This window comes from Carlito syrichta, unplaced genomic scaffold, assembly GCF_000164805.1.
Source record: "Carlito syrichta isolate Samal-C Ts95f unplaced genomic scaffold, Tarsius_syrichta-2.0.1 Scaffold315401, whole genome shotgun sequence".
NCBI lineage: Eukaryota > Metazoa > Chordata > Mammalia > Primates > Tarsiidae > Carlito > Carlito syrichta.
In genome coordinates, this window is record NW_007259497.1 from 229222 (window position 1) to 235221 (window position 6000).

Consider the following 6000-nt stretch of genomic DNA (forward strand, 5'->3'; position numbering starts at 1 on the left):
AATTTGTTAAAAAAAAAAAAACACGCTAGCCGGGCTCGGTGGCTCAGCCTGTAATCCCGCGCCTTTGGGAGGCTGAGGTGAGTGGATTGCCGGAGGCCGCGGGTTCGAAACTGCCTGGGCAACTTGGCGAGACCTCATCTCTACAATAAATCAAAAAATCAGCCAGGCGTGGTAGCTCATGCCTGTAATACTGGCTACTTGGAAGGCTGAGGCGGAAGGATCGCTGGAGCCCAGCAGTTCAACGCTGTGGTGGCCGGGAGCGGCCACTGCACTCTAGTCTGGGTGACAGTTGGAGTTTTGACTCCAATTCAAAAAAAAAACGAGCATGCTGAAGCCAGGTGTGATGGCTCAAGCCTGTAATCCCAGCACTTTGGGAGGCTGAGGCAAGAGGATTACCAGCCAGGGCAACTTGGTGAGACCTCATCTCTACAATAAATCAAAAAATCAGCCGGGCATGTAGCATACACCTGGGCCCAGCAGGTCGAGGTTGCAGTGACCGTGAGCGTGCCACTGCACTCCAGCCTGGATGACAGAGTAACACTCTGACTCAAAAACAAACAAACAAACATGCCCGGACACAGTGGCTCATACCTGAATCTCAGCACTTTGGAAGGCCAAGGCAGGAGGATCACTTGAGGCCAGGAGTTTAAGACCAGTCTGGGCAAAAATAGCGAGATCCCATCTCTACAAAAAAAAAATTTTTTTTGAGTTGGAGTCTCACTCTGTCGCCCAGACTGGAGTGCAATGGCACGCTTCTGGCCACCACAGCCTTGACCTGCTGGGCTCTGGCGATCCTTCCGCCTCAGAAAAAAAATTTTTAATTGGCATGGTGACACACTTGTAGTCCTATTCTCTCAGGAGGCTGATTCAAGAGAATTGCTTGAGACCAGGAATTTGAAGGTGCAGTGAGCTATGATTACCCCACTGCAGCTGAGGGACAGAAGGAAACCTTACTCAAAAAAGAAAAAAACAGGCCAGGCGTGGTGGCTCACACCTGTAATCCTAGCACTTTGGGAGGCAGAGGTGAGAGGAAATTCTAAGGAATTCACTAAAAAACAAATGATTTCAGCAAGATTGCAAGATACAATTCAATATTAAAAGATCAATAGTATTTTTATATACTTAGCAATAAACTGCAAACATGAAATTAAGAAAACAATACTTTTTTTTTTTTAAGTTGGAGTCTCACTCTGCCGCCCAGACTGGAGTGCAGTGGCCGCTCCTGGCCACCGCAGCCTCGACCTGCTGGGCTCCAGCGATCCTTCCACCTCAGCCTTCCGAGTAGCCAGAATTACAGTCGCTCACTACCACGCCTGGATAATTTTTTGATTTTATTGTAGAGATGAGGTCTTGCCTGCCCAGGCGGGTCTCGGACCCACGGGCTCGGGCAATCTACTCTCCTCAGTCTCCCAAAGGCACAGGATTACAGGCTGAGCCACCGAGCCTGGCTTTTTTTCTTTTTTTTTTTTTTTTTTGAGTTGGAGTCTCACTCTGTTGCCCAGACTGGAGTGCAGTGGCCACTCCTGGCCACCGCAGCCTTGATCTGCTGGGCTCCGGCGGTCCTTCCACCTCAGCCTTCCAAGTAGCTGGAACTACAGGTGTGCGCTACCTCCCCTGGCTAGTTTTTGATTTATTGTAGAGATGAGGTCTCACCAAGTTGCCCAGGCGGGTCTCGAACCCATGGGTTCAGGCAATTCACTCACCTCGGCCTCCCAAAGCGTGGGATTACAGGCTGAGCCACCAAGCCCAGCCAGAAAACAATTCTTTTTACAATAGAATCAAAACAATATTTGGGAACAAATTTAACCAAAGAGCATAAAAATGTGTACATGGAAATGGCAAACATTGCTGGAAAAAATTAAAGACCTTTATTTATTGGAAAGACATCTCAAGGTCATGAATTGGAAGGCAATAGAGTTAAGATGACAATACCACCTAAAGTGACCTACAGGTTCAATGTAATCCTTAACAAAACCCATGATATAATAAGAAATATATATTTGGTCCCTGCCCCAGCTTTCTGACTTAGAGCACCTGAAATCTGTGTAGATGAGGTGCTAGAATCTTTTGTTCTAATATTTGATCTTTGACCCCAGCTCCTGACATAGCGCTAATTTTCTAGATAATAGGAGCATCTTTTGTTCAAATGAGATTACTCTTAGTGGGCTCTGGGATAGCTTCAAGATGAAGGCTGGTTGCCAGAGGAACCAACCATATGGTAAGAGTGGGGGAGAGGGGCTTAAGTTTGAGTTGATCGTTAATGGCAATTATGTAATCAATCTTGCCTACCTAATGAAGCCTCCACAAAAATTCAAAAGGACAGGGTTTAGAGAGCTTCCAGATTGCTGAGGTGTCTAGAGAGTAGTGCACCTTAGAGGGGGCTTTGATACCCTTCCCACATACATCTGACTGACCATTTGTGTCCTTTGTAAGTGTAAATAAAATATTTCCCTGAGTTCTGTGAGCTACCCTAATGTAGTGACTGATTGAATCCAAGGAAAGAATTATGGGAACCCCTATTGATAGCCAGTTTATCAGAAGCACAGGTCACAACTTGGGTCTCGTGACTGGCATTTGAATTGGAGGCAGTCCAACTGGACTGGGCCCTTGTGAGACCTGACACTGTCTTCAGGAAGATAAAGTCAGAACCGATTTGAATTATAAGACATAAGTGGGTATCAGCTGGAGGCAACTAACATTATCAGTTTCTTGTCTTTACTTTCAAAGCTATCCTGTATATACAAAGCCAAACATGTATGTGTTATGTCTGTAAATATTTATTTCCTCTCTCCCTCATTTTTACACAAATAATAGCACATCGATACCGACTATTCTTTTGCTTTTTTTCACTTAACCATGTCTTGATAGGTTCAGATCCCTAAAAATAACAACTTCCAACACATTTTTTCCATGTAAAAATTTTTATTTTTAGAGATGGGGTCTCTGTTTTGCCTAGGCTGGAGTGCAGAGACTATTCACAGGCATTATTCCACTATCGATCATGAGAGTTTTGACCCGCTCCATTTTCAACCTGGGCTGATTCATCCCACCTTAGGCAGCCTGGTGGTTCCCCACTCCCAGGAGGTCACCATATTGATGCTAAGCTTAGTGCTAGAGTGGATACCCGATATCTACATAACATACTACAGTTTAGAACTCCAGGGCTCAGCCGGGCTCGGTGGTTCAGCCTGTAATCCCGCGCTTTGGGTGGCTGAGGTGAGTGGATAGCCTGAGCCCCAGGTTCGAGACCCGCCTGGGCAACTTGGTGAGACCTTATTTCTACAATAAATCAAAAAATTAGCGCGCACCTGTAGTTCCAGCCACTTGGAAGGATGAGGCGGAAGGATCGCCGGACCCCAGCAGGTCCAGGCTGCGGTGGCCGGGAGCAGCCATTGCACTCCAGTCTGGGGGACAGAATGAGACTCCAACTCAAAAAAAAAAAACACCCAGGGCTTAAGCAATCCTCCTTGTCACCTCCCCACGTCCCTCCACCTCCACAACCCCCAGTCTCCTGAGTAGCTGGGACTACCACATATGGTTTGTGTTAAGGATTAAAATGAAGAGACTACCTGAGTGAACCAGATAATCACGAGGTCCTTATAAGAGAGAGGCAGGATATTAGAGTCGGAGGAGATGTGATAATGGAAGAGATCAGAGAGGAGTGATTGATTATTGGCTTGGAACATGAAGGGGCTTCAAACCAAGAAATGCAGAAGCCTCCAAAAACTAGAAAAGGCAAGGAAATGGATTATTGCCTAGGGCATCTAGAAGGAACACAATTCTGCCAACACCTTGATTTTAGCCCACTGAAACCTATTTAAGAATTCTGAAATTAGCCGACCGTGGTAGCGCGCGCCTGTAGTTCCAGCTACTTGGAAGGCTGAGGCAGAAGGATCGCCGGAGCCCAGCAGGTCGAGGCTGCGGTGGCTGGGAGCGGCCACTGCACTCCAGTCTGGGGGACAGAGTGAGACTTCAACTCAAAAAAAACCCAAAAAACAAGAATTCTGACTTCCAGACTTGTAAGACAATAAATTTTTGTTGTTTCAACCACTAAGTTTGTAATAATGTTACAGCAGCAATAGTAAACCAATACACTGATAACTATTACATTTGTACAAGTACTTTCTGATCATCATAGTCTCATATGTTTTAATATATACCAATTTAAGACCCCAGCCTGGGTAACATGGCAAGACCTTGTTTCTACAATAAATAAACAAATTAGCTGGATGTGATGACATGTGCCTGTTGGTTGCAGCTACTTGGGAGGCTGAGGTGGAAGGATCACCTGAGTCTAGCAGGTCGGGGCAGCAGTGGTGGTGAGCATTACACTGCACTCCAGCCTGGGAAAGAGTGAGACTCCAATTTAAAAAAAAAAACCTTTTTAAAATTAAAAATTATATGTGTGTGTGTGTCAGTTTAGGTCCTTTTATTTCAGGATTCTTGTAGTTCTTGCTTTTTATTTTACCATACATAGGTGAGAACTAGCTTGCTCAGTTTCCACAAAAATCTTGTTGGCATTTTTACTGAGATCAAGTTATATCAAGTTTAAAGATCAACTAATGGAGAACTGATATCTTTATGATGTTGAGTCTTCCAATACAAGTAGATAGCATACTTTTCTGTTTTGTGTCCTTCTGTAACATTTTCATTTCCTTCATATAAGATGCATGATTTTAAACTGGGCTCGGTGGCTCAGCCTGTAATCCCACACCTTTGGGAAGCTGAGATGAGTGAATTGCCTGAGCCCGCGGGTTCAAGACCCGCCTGGGCAAATTGGTGAGACATCATCTATATAAAAAAAAAAAAAAAAAATGTATGATTTTCCTAAGTCTATTCTTAGGCATTTTATAGTTTTGTTACTGTTTGAAAATTAACATCATAAAGTCAAAACAAGTTCATACCAAAAATTCAAACTGATTCAAAAAAATAGATGAAGGCAAAGTCATCCAAAATCTTACTAGTAAGCATCCTTCCACATACTAGATCCTCACAGCCATGAAGGGCAATGACTGTTTAGTATGCAACCATTGGTGATTGCCACATCAGTGTTTTGCAGTCTTCACTCTCACTCTCCTGAAATCTGTCCAGTGCTACACAACAGTGGTGTGAGGTGCTGAGACTGGAAAGTTACGTTTACTTCTGGTTATTAAAAACCTAAGATCCCGTGAGGAGCTTTTGTCTTTATTCTTTAGGTAAAGGGAAAAATCACTGAAAGTGTTTAAGATGACGAGTCATATGGTTAGATCTATTTTTCTCCCACAGTTACTACTTTATATTTGTGGCATGTTTTAAAGTTTACAAAGTTTTTAAAAAAATCCTCACACTATTACTTTGTGTCATTGAAGGATAGATTTCAGGAGAGTGAGAGTGAAGACAGCAAAAAACCGTTGTGGCAAACACTGATGGCTGCCGACTCAACATTCATTGCCTTTTGCCTTTTATGGATACGAGAGCCTAGTATTGTTGAGTGTTTTAACGTTTACAAGGTTTTTAAAAAAACCCTCGACTGAGCGTAGTGGCTCACATCTGTAATCCCAGCACTTTGGGAGGCCGAGAGAATTGCCTGAGCTCAGGGGTTCGAGACCAGCCTGAGCAACATGGCGAGACCTCGTCTCTACAAAAAAATCAACAAATCATCCGGGTCTGGTGGCGTACGCCTGTGGTTTCAGCTACTTGGAAGGCTAAGGCGGAAGGATCGCCTGAGCCCAAAGGCGAAGGCTGCGGTGGCCGTGAGCGTGCCACTGCACTTCAACCTGAGCGACAGAGTTGCTCCGACTCAAAAACAAAACAAAAACAAAAACACAAAAAAACGGAATCGCGGGTCAAACTTTCTGGTAAACCACGATAAGGATCACTTTATCAAATTCAATGCCTCCTTCCTGTGGGGTCCTGCAAATCTTCAGCAAAACACCACAGACTGGCGAACACTTCAGCCGTTTTTCTCCCCTTTCGCTAGTTCCACTTCCCAGTTCTATCCATCTTCTCGAGTTTCCTCAG